An 18,689-nucleotide genomic window follows, 5' to 3' on the forward strand; every position below is an offset into this window, starting at 1 on the left:
AACATGAAACTAATGGATGAATCATTATTTGAACTAAAATAATTGATACACATATCCTTATTTATGTTGGGAATGCGATGCTTTATGTTATGGAGTTAGAGAATCCTTGGCTTTGCGTTAGTGTGCTAGGAAAATCTTCTGCTTTGGGTCAGTGCGTATGGGAATCCCTTGCTTTGTATCAAGGCGTCAGGGAATCCGATGCTTTACATCTGTGCGTCAGGATTCCTTTGCTTTGTGCCAAGGCGTCTGGGAATCCAATGCTTTAAGTCAGTGCATCAGGAATCCTTTGCTTTGCGTTAGTGCATCAGTTTGTCAGGGAGTCCTTTGCTTTGTGTTAAGGTATTAAGGAATTTGAAACTTTAATTAAAAATAAATAACAAACGATACAAATTGTATCTCAAAAATGAACGATTCATATCATGTCTAAGATTTTTCCTTTATATACAACGCATATTCACCTTCAGTTACACATCCGCACAACACTTTCTTTCTCAATTGATTACTTTCAACTTTGCAAACACGATACACGACATGTCTTCCTCATCTATCCATTGGTTTGCACTACAATGGTTAAATAGTCAAATCAAGTGAAGGGGATATATTTGAATGCCCCAACCTAGTGTTCATTACGTCAAAGTGAGGCATCACACTTATAGCCTTGAAAAGGAGAATCCACCAAAAGATTGGACTTCAACCACATGACCAAGTCAATGATATCTCATTTTGATACCCCCAACTAGTTGGATGTGGAATGCTCAAGTTTACTTCAATGAAAATTGTTGACAACGACGACATTAAAGGTATGATTGATGTTATTCGCCAACATGAGGTTTTTTCATCTATTGAATTGTATGCAAGCATTGAGCTAAATATGGTTCCCACCCTGATTCCTTAACCAATACCTGATGAACCCTATTATTATTCATATCCCCAATCCAATTTTGCACATGTATTAGATGCAACCCCATCATATACTCATGCTGATTTCTACTAGCTGACATTAGATTTAACCTAATCACAAGTACATGAATGGAAACTGACCACACCTTCTTTTATACAACTTCTTTCCACACCATCTTCCATCAATTTGTTAGCCTCATAATCATTTGGTCTTACTGAGGATCAACCTCATGCATATTGGAGTACTCCTGAAGTAGAGCCTATCCCATCAACTCAACCAAATGAGCCTAAATGTGCAGGCTTCGCCTTACCTAACGAAGAGCTTGACCCCTTTAGTGATGATGACGATGAAATTTTATGCAACTAACCCCATGAAAAATATGATGAAGAGGTTTATCCTATACCTTCATTAACAATCGTACCAACATACTACATGCCAACACACATGCATAATGTTGACCTTGAATGTAATTTTCAACGGTTATACGTTGGATCACGAAGAAGTCTAACATTTGGTGGGAATCCTCTTTGAAGGGATGCATTTTGAAACCAAAGAAGAATTTCAGCATGCTTTGCAATAGTATCCTGTGAACAGTTGAGCTAATTACAACACCAAATTGTCAAATCCAACAAAGCTAACTGTCAAATGTGATGACAATGGATGTGCTTAGAGGTGCAGAGCAACATACATCCTTGCAAGTAAGAAATGAGAAATCAAAAAGCTCCATGAATCTCATACATGTTCAAATCCTACCATATCACAAGATCGTGCATAGTTATCTTATATGCTCATCAGTAAAAATATCCACAGGTTGATTGACAATGATCCATCAACTTCAGTGCCAGCCTTGATAGCACATGTCAAAAACATTGAAGGAAACACTACGACGTACCGAAAAGCATGGTTGGCAAAACAAAAGGGCATTGAAAACATCTATGGCAACTGGGAAAAATTGTACCATGATTTACCAAGATTGTTGCAAGCTATGCAAGCATAGTTTCCTAGTATGGTTGTAAAGAAGGAAACACTATCAATTCCCATAGAACAAGGTCAAATGGTAGAGGGTGTTGTCAAATTTTGTTGTCTTTTTTGGAGTTTTAGACCATGTATCGATGGGTTTCAATATTGCAAGCCCGTTGTTTAGGTCGATGGAACTTGGTTGTACAGAAAGTACAAAAGGACTCTCCTTGTGGTAGTTGCACAAGATGGGAGCAACAAAATCCTTCTAATATCCTTCGCCATTATCGAGGGTAAAACATCGGAAGCATGGTTCTTCTTCCTCAACAATTTAAAAAGGAATGTCACACCACAAGATGGTCTTTGTTTGATTTCAGACAAGCACAAGTCAATCAAAAGTGCCTACTCAAGACAAGATAGTGGAAGAACACTAGAGAATTTTGTGCATGTGTTCTACATTTGACACATTGCACAAAATTACACGAGGAAGTACAAAAATAATGACATAATAAAACTTATTATTAGTATGGGAGAGTGACAAACTTTTTTTTCTTCATAGTAAATATCACTTAATTTTGCATTATTCCAATATTAAAATTGTATGTTTTTAACTACTAAGCATATGCAAGGACAAAGCCTACTTTATACTACTATTACAATAATTTGAAGGAGGAAGCAAATAGTGAATGAGCCATTAATTGGCTTAACCAAATTCTACGAGAAAAGTGGACTCTCGCATGGGATGGAGGCCGATGATCACATTATCACTGTTGCAACGTGGGCCACAATAGGACAGCGATAAAAAAGATAAAAAGAGGTCTTCCAAAAAGGAAAATTAGGGGAGTCGCCACCAGCGTTTATTTAAGGAAAATGTTGGAAAAACCAAAAGGATAAGGAATGGTCTATGGTTTGAGAAAAAAGGATTTGAAAGTCGTTTACGCATCGGAAAGGTGTTAGCACCCCACACGCCCGTCATGAAGACAACAACCTTTAATTGAGTGTGCTAAAAATAAAATGACTTTTAAATTATTTATTTTCCCTTGAGAACATGAGTTATGTTTGTTATACTTTTTGTTTATTTGGAAAAAGAAAGCAAATTTTTATTTTTTAGGGGAAAAAAGGAATTTCATGTTTTTTTAGTTTTTTAGGTCAACAAGGGGTTTCCTTCACTCCTACATATCCTCAGGTGCAATAAGAAAATCAGACTTACGTAGTTCTTTGGGTAGAAAACAACTTGCGTGTTGGGTTGATTTTTTTTTTTGAAAGATTTGTTTTAATCATATGACAAAGATTCCTTAAGACGTTGGACCTTGAAACGACATTGAATTTTAAGAAAATAGCAGAAAGAATGGCTTAATGCATTGGACCTTGAAGCGATCTCAAGTAATGTTCAATTTTTATGGAGAAAAAGGAGAATTGAGTGATTATTTGTTTGTGGAGAAAAGGGATAACCTCAAGTATACTTTGTAAAGTCAAGCAAGTCGAAGACACAGCATGGCTTTCACGAAATTTTACTCACGCGTTATTGAAACACTACCAAGCAAGTCGAAGACCCAGCATGGAGTGCACGAAATGTGAAAAAAGATTTTGGGTTTACGGTAAACTTCGTGAAGTCAAGCGAGTCGAAGACCCAACATGACATTCACTAAATTTTCCACATGTTTATTAAAACACTGCCAAGCAAGTCGGAGACCCAACATGTAGTGCATGGAATGTAAGCGTTTACTGAAGAATACTAAAATAGAATTTCAAAATGATTAACATAGCGTTAAGTAATTAACAGACAAGACATGCACAAATAAATCGAATAAGAATAGAAATGGATAGAATATAAGCAGGGAATATACTTAATAATTAAGGGTGTAGGGTTAAAACATGGGAAAAATAAATAAGTGATGGAATATTTACAATACACTACGAACTAATCAGACAATGATAAATAAAAAAAAAAGAATAATAAAGTCAAACATGAAAAAGGGTGGTGTAAATAGTAGTTTTTACTTCATTTTGGTTGTGCCGGAAAGGAGTCGGGGTGTGCATGTAAATGAAAGTGTGACTAGTGATATTTATTTTATGTACAATTATTTTTTTGAAAAAATGGGTTAGGCCCAAAATGAAAGAAAAACCTATATATGTGAAAAAGGTGGTGTTAAAGGTGTAACTAGCAATTTTTATTTTGTTTTAACTTTTTTCGGTTTTTTTGTTTTTTTTTTGTTTTTTATTATAAAAAGAGATAGACAGTAAATTTTTATAAAAAAAAAATTCTAAAAGTCTTGCCAGCGATTAAGGATTCACCGACAAGTTGAAACGAACCAAGTTGGAGACCAAAAGAAAGAAAAGGGAGAAGAGGAAGAGTGAAGGAAAGAAAAAGTAAAGAGAAAGAAGGAAAGAGATGAGATAAAAGGAATAAGGGGATACCTGGAGGTCCCTCTCATGATTGTAGTGTCAAATAATGTGATGCAGTAAGCTTCTTTTGCTTCCTCAGGATTTGTGTCTCTTCTTCTTGTTTTCTGTGTAATTATTTTCTTCTCTATAATTGTGATGCTCAGACCTCCTCTTTTTAAATTTTGTTTCTATTTTCATCCTTTATAATTCTTTCCCTTTTTATTACTATTTTTCTTGTTTTATTTTTGTTCTTGTTTTCATTTTTTTAGTTTTTTATTTTCCTTATTTTCCTTATTTTCTTTCTTTCTTTTTTTTTCTTTTTTTTCCTTTTTTTGTTTTCTTTTTCTTTCCTTTTTTTTCTCTTTTTTTTTTACTTTTTTTTCTTCTTTTTCTCTTTCTTTTTTATTATTTTTTTAATTTCTTTTTTTGTGCTTTCTTTCTTTTTTTCATTTTTTTTTTGTTTTTTTTGTTAAAAAATTTGTCCAAACAAAATTAGGGTTTGACAGTTGCCCCTCTTTACTTGTATTTTATTGAAAATAAAAAATAAGTAAAGACGGTGACACTAATTCTGTTCAGGTGATCCTTCGAAAGATCAAAACATGAGAACGAAGAATCTTTGGAAAGATCATAACTGAGGACTTTGAATCTATGAAACGTAAAAGCAAAGGATGTTGAGTCCTATGAAATTAAAAATAGAGAACGTTGAGTCCTATGAAACTAAAAATGGAGGACATTGAGTCCTATGGAACTAAAGACAAATAATGTTGAGTCCTATGAAACTAAAAACGAAATACATTCAGTCCTATGAAAGTAAAAAGAAGGACGTTAAGTCCTATGAAACTAAAAACAAAGGACGTTGAGTCCTATGAAACTAAAAATGGAGGATATTGAGTCCTATGGAACTAAAAACGAAGGACATTGAGTCCTATGAAATTAAAAACGGAGGATGTTAAGTCTTATGACACTAAAAATGAAAGACATTCAGTCCTATGAAAGTAAAGAGAAGGACATTGAGTCCTAGGAAACTAAAAATGAAGGATGTTGAGTCCTGTTAAACTAAAAACGGAGGATGTTGAGTCCTATGAAACTTAAAAGGAGGATGTTGAGTCCTATGAAACTAAAAAAGGAGAACATTAAGTCCTATGAAACTAAAAACAGAGGGCATTGAGTCCTATGAAAGTAAAAAGGAGGACATTAAGTCCTATGAAAGTAAAAAAGAGGACGTTGAGTCCTATGAAACTAAAAACGGAGGACGTTGAGTCCTATGAAACTAAAAAGAAGTACATTGAGTTTTATGAAAGTAAAAAAGAAGGATGTTGAGTCCTATGAAACTTAAAAAGGAGGACGTTGAGTCCTATGAAATTAAAAGCGGAGGACGTTGAATCCTATGAAAGTAAAAAGGAGGACATTGAGTCCTATGAAACTAAAAACGAAGGAGACATTGAGTCCTATGAAACTAGAAAGGAGGACATTGAGTCCTATGAAGCTAAAAATGGAAGACATTGAGTCCTATGAAACTAAAAAGGAGGACGTTGGGTCCTATAAAACTAAAAGCGGAGGACATTGAGTCCTATGAAACTAGAAAGGAGGAGGTTAAGTCCTATGAAACTAAACGGAGGACGTTGAGTCATATGAAACTAAAAGGGAGGACGTTGAGTCCTATGAAAGGAAAAATGGAGGACGTTGAGTCCTATGAAATTTAAAACAGATGATGTTGAGTCCTATGAAACATAAAGCAGAGGACGTTGAGTCCTATGAAAGTAAAAACAAAGGACGTTGAATCCTATGAAACTAAAACTAAAGGACGTTGAGTCCTAGAAACATAAAGTTGAAAAAGAGGACATTGAATCCTAGTAAACTAAAAACAAAGGATGTTGAGTCTTATGAAACTAAAATCAAAGGACGTTGAGTCCTTTGAAGCTAAAAACAAAGGACGTTAAATCCTATGAAACTAAAAATGGAGGACATTGAGTCCTATGAAATATAAAACAAAGGACGTTGAGTCCTATGAAATTAAAAATAGAGGTCGTTGAGTCCTATAAAACTAAAGAGAAAGGACATTGAGTCCTATGAAAGATAAAGTTGAAAAGAGGACGTTAAGTCCTATGAAACATAAAGCAAAGGACGACGAGTCCTATGAAATTAAAACCTGAGGACGTTGAGTCCTATGAAACTAAAGACAAAGGACATTGAGTCCTATGAAAGATAAAGTTGAAAAAGAGGATGTTGGGTCCTATGAAACCTAAAGCAGAGAATGTTGAGTCCTATGAAACTAAAAATAGAGGACGTTGAGTCCTAGGAAACTAAAGACAAAGGACATTGAGTCATATGAACATGCCAACAGGTATTGGTACACAGAGGCTCAAACTTGTAAGAAGGCGAGAGGCTGACTCTCTAAAAGGGCCATTCATCCCAAACTCAAAAGGGAAAACATTGATCTTGGAAACTGGCATATGTAGAGAAGATTATGCTCATAAAGCATATGAGTTTTGGAATGCATTATCATGAATAAAAAGAGGCATGTGAACTTCACAGTCAATGCAGGCTTTGTACCCAACAATGTGATGCATAAGGCTTTTAGTCATGAAAAATACGCAATGCTCATGGCATTCTTTTTTCTTTTGCTTTTTTTTAAAGCACAGATTGGTTGTGTCTTTCTAAAAGATGTAACAATTCATGCAACCTCATCTTGTCTTTTATTTGATTCATATGCTTGGCAATTTTGGATGACAATAGTGGAGCCATTTGACATTTAATCAATCAACTAAAATATTGATTCCAAGGTCTGTCCCTTTCTTTTTGTTTAAAACTTCGATTACTCTGCACATCAAGGAAATATAAGGCTTTGGGACCGACCACGTGAACCATTGATGGCAATGGATTATTACTCTTTGGTATATGACCAAGTGAAACTTTCCTAATTTAAGATCATAGAGGGATGCCATAGGTCCATCGATCCAGTTGAAGCTTGATGATATGGGATGATCCCAAAAGAGTTTATGTAACAAAAGGTTGCCCTTAGATTCGAAAGGAACCCCAGGGACTCTATGTGAGCGACTGACATTGGATGTACCCTACTATCATAATTGCCTTCGTGCATCTTTCATGAGCTCCTAATTCAATGAGTTTTCTTCTCAAATGTGCAAGTGGGAACCTCGGGATTCCTTTTTTTTTTACAACCACAAGCGTGTGCGTATTCCATTCTAGAATCCAAACTCATAAGCAAAATTAGTCCTTACTTGATCCACATGAGCTTTATTGGCTTATAACATGGCCAGGGGTTAAGAGGGCTATGAAAGAAAAGGTCTGAGAGGCTCAAAGAGTGTTTAAGGGTTACATAGAGTAAGAACCTTGAGCACTATGCTCGCACTTTTATTCATTCCAACTTTTCGGGCTAGGCTCTACTTCATTTGTCTTATACATTGACCATCATGGCACTTTTGTGCCTTCCTTGTGAAATTTGGAGAACTTGTCTCTTTTTAATTCACCCGTCTTTGGTGGAATTTTTTTTAACATCATTCGGGCCCAACCTCATGCACGTGTTGCTTGCATTGCTTTTCTTGCCAGTTTGGCGGTGGTTCCTACTCTTGTTTTTTTTGTTTATATATATATTATTTTAAGAAAACAATTATATTTTGGCTTAGAGTGGGTAGCAAGGGATAAATTAGTGTTTGGGATGAAGAAACACGACCATGTGTCATTTCAAATCTTGAATGGAGACTCTTACAGTTTGAATTTTGGGATAGAACCTCTAATAAACATGTTCCTGATTTTCTTCATCTTCTTCTTCTTTTTTCATTTTTTTATTCTTTTTTTTTCTTGTATATATACCCAACTTTTGCCTAGGCTACCTTTTTCGGGTTTTCAATCTACTAGGTGAGAACTTCTTATTTATCCTTAGGTTCACTTGAAGCTCGTGCATGGTGCCTGTCATTGCCCTAGTGTAGGGTTTAGAGGTATCTTCTACTAACGTTCCTCGTGTCGCGCCTTTGTACTAAGAAAGAGTGAAAGAAAAGAAGATATGAAAGAAACTGTGCAGGTTTTCGAAAGAGAATTTTCAAGGACGAGAATATTAAAATAATTTTTATTGACAGATTAAACCAAATGACTCTTACTCTTCACAAAACTTTTAAGAAAGACAAAAATTTTAAGAAAGATAAGATGAGGTTGCATGAATGTCTGTACTTATTATTTATTAATCTGAAACACAGTCGATCAAATGTTTATTCAATTTTACTTGTTGCTTATGACACCCCTACCAAACGTGTAGAATGCGTAATTTCTTATTGGACAAACTTGGAGATCAACTCCGAAGCACAGGTCACATGAACAATCAAACTAGTGGCGAACATTCATATTCCAGTGAAAATTAAATAAATATGCAAAGATATGATTGTGAGAGAATGAGAGATGTTGACATCAAATTCATCCATATTATTAACATTGCAATTGTTGTTTGCAATAATAGCAAAAACATGAAAATCCTAATTGTGGAACTAATGCCTTCCAAGGTTATTTTGCTTATGCCAAAGAATCAAGAGTTAAGCAAATTTCAAAGATTCAAGAATCAAGTTCTCAAGAATCAAGTTTCAAGAATCAAGATTCAAGGATAATCAAGATCAAGATTCAAGACTCAAGATTCAAGAATCAAGAGAAGACTCAATCAAGATAAGTACTAAAAAAGTTTTCCAAAACATTGAGTAGCACAAGAAGTTTTCACAAAATCATTACCAAAAAGTTTTACTCTCTGATAATCGATTACCAGAAGGTAGTAATTGATTACCAGTGTTTTAAAACGTTAAGATTTCAAATTTCAAGAGTTACAACTTGTGTTTAACAGTTTTAAATCATTTAAAACTAGTGTAATCGATTAAACAACACTTGTAATCGATTACCAGAGCTTCTAAACGTTTTAATTTTCAAAATTCAAAATGAAGAGTCACATCTGTTAATGGTAATCGATTACCAGTGACTGATTTCGAAAAATACATTTCAAAAAGTCACAATTCTTCAAGTGACCTTGTTCTGAAATTTTTTTCAAAAGTCACAACTTTTTAAGTGACTAGTTTTAAAGAAATTGCCAAGAGTCACAAGCTTTGACTTAAGTCATCAAGAGATTATAAATATGTGACCATGGCATGAGTTTCAAAATTAATAAAAGAATCAACTATCAATTATCAATCATCTATCTTTCAATCTTTTTTCAACATCATCTCTCAACATCTTTAAATATCTTTCAATATCTTTATGATTCATTTTCTCTTCATCTTTCAAAATCTTTTTGTTCAGTCCTTTCTCTTTCAAGAAAGGTTCTTTGATCAAAAACTTGTACTATTCTTTTTCATTCTCTTCTCCCTTTGCCAAAAGAATAGAATGACTAACCGCCTGAATTCTTTTGTGTCTCTCTTCTCCCTTTGCCAAAAGAACGAAGGACTAACTGCCTGAATTCTTTTATGTCTCTCTTTTCCCTTACAAGAGAATTCAAAGGACTAACCGCCTGAGAATTCTTTTGATTCTTCCCTTCCCCTTAAACAAAAGATTTCAAAGGACTAACCGCCTGAGATATCTTTTGTTTCCCCTTACAAAGATTCAAAGGACTAACCGCCTGAGAATTCTTTGTCCCAACACATTGGAGGGTACATCCTTTATGGTACAAGTAGATGGTACATCTACTTGGGGATTGTTATACTGAGAACAAGAGAGGGTACATCTCATGTGGATTAGTTCAAGTGGAGGGTACATCCACTTGGTTTTTCAAAGAGAACAAGGGAGGGTACATCCCTTGTGGATCTTTGGCTTGTAAAGGTTTTTACAAGGTTGAAAGAAATCTCAAGAACCGTAGGTTGCTTGGGGACTGGATGTAGGCACGGTTTGTGGCCGAACCAGTATAAATCTTGTTTTTGTCTTCTTCTTCCCTACACTCTTTAATTTTTGTTGTGTACTTTTAATTATCGCTTTTACTTTTGGTTAAGTTTCTATTTTTGTTCTTTACTTTCTTAACTTTGTAGTAAAAGCCTAATTGAATCTAGTAACATTAAGAATGATAGATTTTTTAGTTAGTCAAGGCACGTTCATAATTAATTCAACCCCCCTTCCTAATTATTCTGAGGCCACTTGATCCAACATTGATGAGTCCTTGGAAATATCCAGCAGCAAATCTTCAAATTGCTCCAAGCATCATGCATAGTATCGCTTGACAACGTCAGAATTCACAGGCGAAGGCAGCTCTTCACCATCCATATTTGTGAGTATCAGTGTTCCACCCAAGAATGCCTTCTTCACCATAAAAGGTCCTTCATAGTTTTGGGCCTATTTCCCTCGAAGATCTTTCTGAACAGGTGACACCTTCTTCAAAACAAGATCTCCCTCAATGAATCTACGCGGGCTCACCCTTTTGTCGAAAATATTCTTCATTCTTCTTTAATACAACTATTCGTGACTCAAAACAGCCAATGTATTTCTTTCAATAAGATTCAACTGGTCAAAATGTGTCTGGACCCATTCTACTTCTTCCAACTTTGCTTCTAAAAGAACCCTCAAAGAAGTGTGAATGTATGTGTATGAAGGTTTTGATGATGCCAAGATGTAAGCAACACAAGATTACTTCAAGATCAAGAAAAAAAGATCAAGAGAAAGATAAGACTTATTACTATAGAGGCTTTTCAAAAAGATGATTTTCAAAAACATGATTTTCAAAATGATTACACAAAATTTTAAAAATATTTTATCACTAGTAATCGATTACCAGGCAATGTAATCAATTACCAGAGACATATTACTATAGAGGCTTTTCAAAAAGAAGTTTGAAATTTAAAATTTAAAATTTAAAATTTAAATATTGTAATCGATTACTACTAATGAAACTTCAGAAATTCAAATTGAAAAGTCATGACCCCTCAATATATAACTGTGTAATCGATTATCAAGAGGCTGTAATCGATTACTAGTAAGATAATTTTTTAAATATATTCTGAAAAGTCACATCTCTTCAAAAGTTTTTGAAAATCCATCAAGGGCCTATAAATACGTGACTTGTCTACGAAAATCTTCAGATTTTTTCATAACCTTATTGTCTTATTCTCTTAAGAACAAATCATTGTCCAAACACTTGCAAATCAATTGAGTATTCTTCTAAGATCTTCTACTTGTATCATCTTCTCTAAATGAGAGAAAAACTTTTGTACTTTCTGAAAAGAATTGTTGTGATCAAGAGACTGTTTATCTCTTGAATTGTGAGAATCCTGAATTCAAGGGAGAGGAATCCCTAGGTGGTTCAGAAGTTGTAAAAGAGTTTTACAAAGATAGTAAAAATCTCAAGTGGGTTGCTTGAGGACTAGATGTAGGCACGGGAAATGGCCGAACCAGTCTAAATCGAGTTTGCATTTCTTTCTTCCCTTATCTCAGTTATTTTATTGCAGTTTATTTTATCTTGTGCATTTAATAGAACATTATTGAATTGATTGCTTCTTCTTCTTCTTCTATATTATGAGCCTATCATATATCATTTAAAAGGGGACTTAAATTTGTTAAAAGGAAAATTTTAAAACTTAATTCACCCCCCTCTTAAGTTATTGAGGCCACTTGTCCAACAAGAAGGAATCTCTACTTCAAAAGGGAGGACAACTTTCATCCTATATACCAATGAAAACGGGGTTGCCCCAATAGAAGTACGCACAGAAGTTCGATAACCATGCAATCCGAATGGCAGCACCCCATGCCAATCTTTGTATGTCACTGTCATCTTTTGGATGATCTTCTTGATTTTCTTATTGGTGGCCTCAACTGCAACGTTCATCTTGGGCTGATAAGGTGTCGAATCATGGTGTTGGATCTTGAAATTCTTACATAAGTCCTTCATCATCTTGTTCATGCTCATCATTGCTTCCATCATCATTGTCATTTGCCCCTTCATGGCCTCCATATCGGCCTTCATTTGCTCTTGTACTTGTTCTATGTCACTCATTATGTTAGTCTTGGCATGCATCTAGTATGGGTGTCGTAAAGCACAGTCTTTCTTACTTATCACAATGATTACTTTTTTCTTATTTAAAGGAAAGAATGTCATGAGCAATGCATAAAAATGCAGCAAAACAAATATGCATGAATGCATGTAAATGATAAGTTGCTAAAGTATGACAAATTTTATACAGAACGCTTAATAGAACATAGGGTTGAATCGACTATAATTTTTATTAAAACAACATTGTTCATGGTGTCAAGGTCACATCCATGGTTCCTAATTATGTAAGTCATTAGTTCAATCATGTGCGGGCAGTAGTAAAAAAAGCTATGAACTTCATCGGGAGTAGAGCATACGCGGCCATCGCCTTGGCTTTAGCTAGTAGTTTTGGGAGCTCTTGACTTTCATTTAGTGTGAGAGTGAACCTGTCCATCCACTTCATGCCTTCTTTATGTAATAACTCCATCACCTCTTCCCTTGCCTCCTTTTCAGCTTATAAGGCCAACACCTTCATCTGCTCATATCTCAACGTCTGCTCATGAATAGTAGCTAGATTATGTCTCTCTTTCATCAGCTTCTCCTTATACTGGTCAATGATTATCAACATATTCTTCTCTGTCATGCTCAACTGCTCCTTCAAGCTTTTCCTTTGACTCCCGACAATTTCTTAACTCAGCCTTTAGCATTACGTTCTCAATTATTGCTTCGTCTCTCTCAACCCTTCTTAGTTTGAGCTCATTGCTATTGCCTAGCAAAGCCCATTGGAACCTTTTTCTGCTCGAATCTTCCCCTCGGGCTTTTTCATTTCCTGCTCTAGCGCTTCAACTGTGGACATGTTGATATCCTTTAGCCTGTCACATTTTTGCCTAACCCAGGTGATCACCCCTTTCAGCTTGTCCTTCGCCACTTTTGTCCTTTCCAATTTGGCTTTCAAGACTCGTACCTCTTTGCTCTCCTCGAGCACCTCCGTCTCTACCTTATTCGGACCCTCCAACTTTTTTAGCCAAGCAATCCCTTTCACTCTAACTTTCAGCCATTTGTGATAACCGCCTATGGCACCGTTCCTTCTTCCCCTAAGCTTCTTATCTATCCTTTCCAATTGATTCCACACCCTACAAATCTTCTGAAATATCCTCATATTAGCTTCATTGAATCCTCGTGTAATGAAAGACATGATGGCGCACCTCTCATAGGATACCCTAACTGTCTTATTGCCAACATATGGTTATAATTAATGCAACCCCTTGTCATCATCAAAGGGACATTCAGAAATCCTTCGCCTGAACACAATACCCCTGCTACCCCTTCTTTCCATCGTGGGAACCAACTAATGAAAAATCCCGTTGCGCTTGTCAACAGCTCTTCCCAATTTACTTTGTCTTTCCCCAAGCACATGTGATGATCCTATAGAGGACAAACAAATCTACTTCAGTGATTAAGGACATGTGACACTAACCATACATAAAGGGCAGGTGTACAATAGACAATCCTCACACTACTCTTCTCATATCTCAGGTCGAACGTATCATACACATTTGCCAACACAACAACAATTGGGCTTTCCTTACTACGGTGATAGACAAGAAAGGCGTCAATCGCAGCCAAATCCACAAGTCCGTCTACATTCAAAAGCAGTACCACCCCAAACACCAGCAGTGCTAATACATCCATGAATGATGCTCACTTCCCTTGGTTTGCTTAAGCTTCCGCCTTTTCCTCCAAACACTTCCTAGGTATACCTACCACTTCATTCTTCCTTTTCTCCACTTGATCTAACTCTCACTCTGAGATTTTGACTACTCTCGCCACCTTTTCCATAGAAGAGTAGTACCCAGAAAAGAGGTATGGCTTCCTTCCTCCCATTGGCCATCCTAAGATCCCCTGGAACTCCTTTATGGTCAGTGCTAGCTGAAAGTCCCAAAAAGTGAAACATCTTAGAGGTTGGTCATAGTATTGGGTGAGAGCTGCAATGGCCTCGACTAACATTTCTATCATTGCCAGATCCCAGATCTTTCCATATACCTTGCTAAAAGGTTGATGTTGCACAACATCCATTTTTTTCCCCAACTTTCGCAAGCCAACTACTTCTAGACTTTGACCTTGACTTGACAAAACCTTTTCTTAAAAGACTGTGCTTGGCTCAACCCCATGTTCCAAAGAATAGAAACTTTGATCACCAATACTTCGACAACCTATCACAGAGGAGATATGATGAATGAGTGATCGAGGCCGTACCCGAATCAAATAAACATGAAAATGCAGTAACTAGGAAGTGATCCTAGGTCGTTTCCCAACGAGCAGTGACAAACCAAATGTTCATAATATACTTGCAGTAACAGTAACGATTGGGGGGGGTTTGTTTGTTTTGTGATTAAAGAGAAGAACAAGTAAACTGGAATACGAAATTACTAATATTAAAAATGGGTTGTTTCCTTTGATTCAGAAGTCATTCTCTTATCCTGGGTTATGGAGAATTCGTCCCTAACAGTCAACCACTTAATCCAACCCTATTTCAATTTACTAAGCGAAAATCAACTTAGGGTTGTCAATACGTGATTAGGCACCACATACACCAGTTAGCCCTTCGTCCATTAAGCATGAACGCAAGTTGGGCTCAGAGGCAATTAATCGAACACGAAGCGTGCACTGATTAATATTCACGAATTTGGGATAACTGGTGAAGGGAAAACTGCCAGGGAACCACATTTCAAGCAAAACCTCAAAGAGAGTTGGGCTTCGTCCTCAAAAGGAAACAACACCAGAAAATCTAGCCTTCCATGGATTCAAACAGAAAACGCAAATGAAACATGAAGCAGAAACGTAAATGAACAAAAACGTAAATGAACAGAAACGTAGATGAAACAGGAACGTAAATGAGAGTAGAAGAAGAAGCAAGAACGAAATTGTAATTAGGAACAGAAAACGTAAAATTGCATTACGTGAACAGTAGCATTAAGCAGATAAACGAAAACCCTAAAACAAAAGCTCTGAATAATGAATAGCATAACAGAATACCTTGCACGAATCCCAAGGCTGCTATTTAAAAAGAGTCACTCAAAGTCACTGGGCCCTATTACAATACTCTGGCCCAAAACGAAATAAACACTGAACAACATAAAATAAAATTGCGAAATTTCCTAATTAGAAATTAACTAAGGTAAGCGCTGCTTAATTTGCCCTCTTCAAGTCCATAACCAAAATTCGGATTAAGCCCAATGTTTCATTAATTCCTGAAATTAGATTAAAAACATCAAATTAGCTAAATGAGCCCAAATAATAAAACTGCCTGATTAATTGACAATTAAGACCAATCAGTAATTAAAATGGTGCAAAAAGGGTTTAGAAAATAGAAGAAAATGATGGCACATCAAAACCCCCCATACTTAGCCTTTTGCACTCCTGGGCAAAATGAAACAAAGAACAAAATCCAAGGATATCAAAGAGAGACAAACAAACACATTCATATATTTCTCAATGAACATCAAGGAATGAAAGGAATGGGTAACATCTAACATAAGGAGATCCAAAAAGTCAAGACATTCATGAAAATCATCCAAGCAACCCAATCATGGCAAAATAGTTAATCAGCTCAAGAATGAAAAGTGATAAAGCCTCACAAGATATACACTCTATCTCTCAAGTGTCTAGGCTACTATTTACCCTCAAAGCACCCATGAAAGCAAACACCACATAGACTTGGCAAGATTCTAAAATTGACAATCAACCCACAAACACAAGCACATGAGGATCAAAAGGTCTTTTAAGGTTGTAATGGGGCCAAGGACAAGATATGGATAAATATGGAATAAGTGGCTAAATCCCAAGGGAATAGAGGAGCAAAGGGGAATAAGTGCATATTAAGAAAAAAATAAGAAAATAAAAAGAAGTAAAGATAAAAATTAAACATGAAGAGTAGAACCAAGAGTTTCATCATTCTTGTGCCATTTAAGATCTTATTCATTCAACTTTATTGCTTTTCTTTTTCTTTTTTCGAATTTTTTTTTTTCAAATATTTTTTTTTTTACTCTATAGCCTTTGAGAAACAACATTTCATTTAGCATGTCCAACATTTAACCAATATACAATGTACATCAAGTATGGCCCAAAATACATCATGAAGCATAGCCAACAAAACAAGTTGTCCAATGAAACAAAAACCCCCCATACTTATTCCCAAAACAATTCCAAAGCTCCAAAATTCCTTAAGGATATGGTGATATCATGGTTTTTCACTTAAGGCTTGTAGTGAGCTTCAAAACAAGGAAAGGGAAACAAGGCTCAAAAGGGATATCAAAGGAATTAATTCAAGGTAAGTCCATTTGGCTAGAAGCTTATAAGAACAAAATTGCCTCAATCATTTCCAAATATGCATATGAATTAGGACACATCAACAAGAATCAAGCCAAGGCTATTGTGCAAGCAATCAATGGGGCAAAACACACCAAATGATTATGATGATGGATGGCTCAAATTCTCACAAAGGTAAAATCATCACTTTCAAATTGAGCTTTCGAAACTATCATGACATGTAGAGAAGAATCAAGGATTTCAAGTCACAAAATGTCAAGAACTTTTATTTTCAAAACAATTACCCATTTCTTGAACATATCCTATAATTCAAAGAAAAACATGCAAAGTCGTACGTGCACACAAAATTGACCCAAAATATTAAACTAAAAATCCGACGAAACTAACAACATTAACAAATTAACACAACTAACAAATTAACAAAACCAACAAAACTAGCAAAACCAAAGAACACTCCCCCCCCCCCCCCCCCCCCCAATACTTAAACAACACATTGTCCTCAATGTAGCACAATTAAAAGATTAAAAACAATTAAATCATCAAAGAGAATCGGACAAGTGTAATAAAAGCAAAGAAGGAGATAGGAAAAGAAAAACTCCCTAAGTCATGGTGGAGGAAGAGTAGGGTGGAGTAAGGAAGTCTCTTCCACCACTACGTCCACTAAAGAAGGGTTCATGAGGAATGGCTTAAGTCGATGTCCGTTGACCTTGAAGCTCTTGTTTGTGGAGTCGCTTTTGATCTCAACTGTACCATAAGGAAAAACATTAGTAACAACAAAAGGACCAATCCACTTAGACCTCAACTTACCACTCATGAGTCCAAGCCTAGAATTATACAATAACACTTTTTGCCCAACCACGAAGTCTTTTTTAACTATCATACTATCATGGAACTTCTTGGTCTTTTCTTTGTAGAACTTGGCATTCTCGTAGGCTTCTAGGCGGATTTCATCTAACTCACTCAGTTGCAACTTCCTTTCCTCGCCAGCTTGATCCATAGAGAAGTTGCAAGTCTTCACTGCCCAGTATGCTTTGTGCTCAATTTCTACTGGAAGATGACATGCCTTTCCAAAGACAACCCGATAAGGAGACATTCCTATAGGTGCTTTGTAGACAGTCCGATGTGCCCAGAGAGCATCATCAAGCCTGGTACTCCAATCTTTCCTGCTTGGCTGCACAATATTCTCTAGAATTCTCTTGATTTCCCTGTTAGAAATTTCTGCCTGTCCATTAGTCTAGGGGTGGTATGGTGTGGATACCCTGTGTACCACCCCGTACTTTTTAAGTAGGGCATGCATTGTCCTATTGCAAAAATGGGTTCCTTGATCACTAACAATTGCTTTAGGTACTCCAAACCTGCAAAACAGATTAGACCTGACAAAGTCTGCGACAACTTTAGCATCATTAGTTCTAGTGGGCTTGGCTTCCACCCATTTTGAAACATAGTCAACTGCAAGGAGAATGTAAACATAACCAAAAGAGACAGGAAAAGGACCCATGAAATCTATACCCCAGACATCAAACACCTCACAGAATAGCATAGGTTGCTGAGGCATTTGTTGTCGCCATGTAAGTGTATTTCCTGCTCTCTGACACTGCTCACAAGTGCTGCAGATCTTCCACGCATCTTTAAAGATGGTGGGCCAATAAAAACCACAATCAAGCACTTTGCGAGCTGTCCTTTGAACACCCAGATGACCTCCCGGTGCGGAAGAATGAGAGAACTGCAGGACTGAGTCAGTCTCATGATCTGGAATGCACCGTCTAATGACCTGATCACTGCATAATTTCCACAAGTAGGGGTCATCCCAAATAAAATGCTTAGCATCACTTTTAATTTTATCTTTTTGGGCCTTAGATGCTAAGGGAGGAAAAACAGAGGCAACTAAATAATTGACAATGTTAGCAAACCAGGGAGTAGAAAGAGAGTCAGAAATACTATACAATATATACAAATGATCATCTGGGAAATCATCCCGAATAGGTGAATTTGCATCAGAGACACGTTTGATCCGACTCAAATGATCAGCAACTAGATTTTGTGCTTCGCTCCTATCACGGATCTCCAAGTCAAACTCTTGGAGCCAGAGCATCCATCGGATCAACCTAAGCTTAGAATCAGCCTTCTTCAACAAGTACTTTAGAGCTGCATGGTCAGTATAAACAATAATGTGAGTAC

This window comes from Glycine soja, chromosome 5 (assembly GCF_004193775.1).
Source record: "Glycine soja cultivar W05 chromosome 5, ASM419377v2, whole genome shotgun sequence".
NCBI lineage: Eukaryota > Viridiplantae > Streptophyta > Magnoliopsida > Fabales > Fabaceae > Glycine > Glycine soja.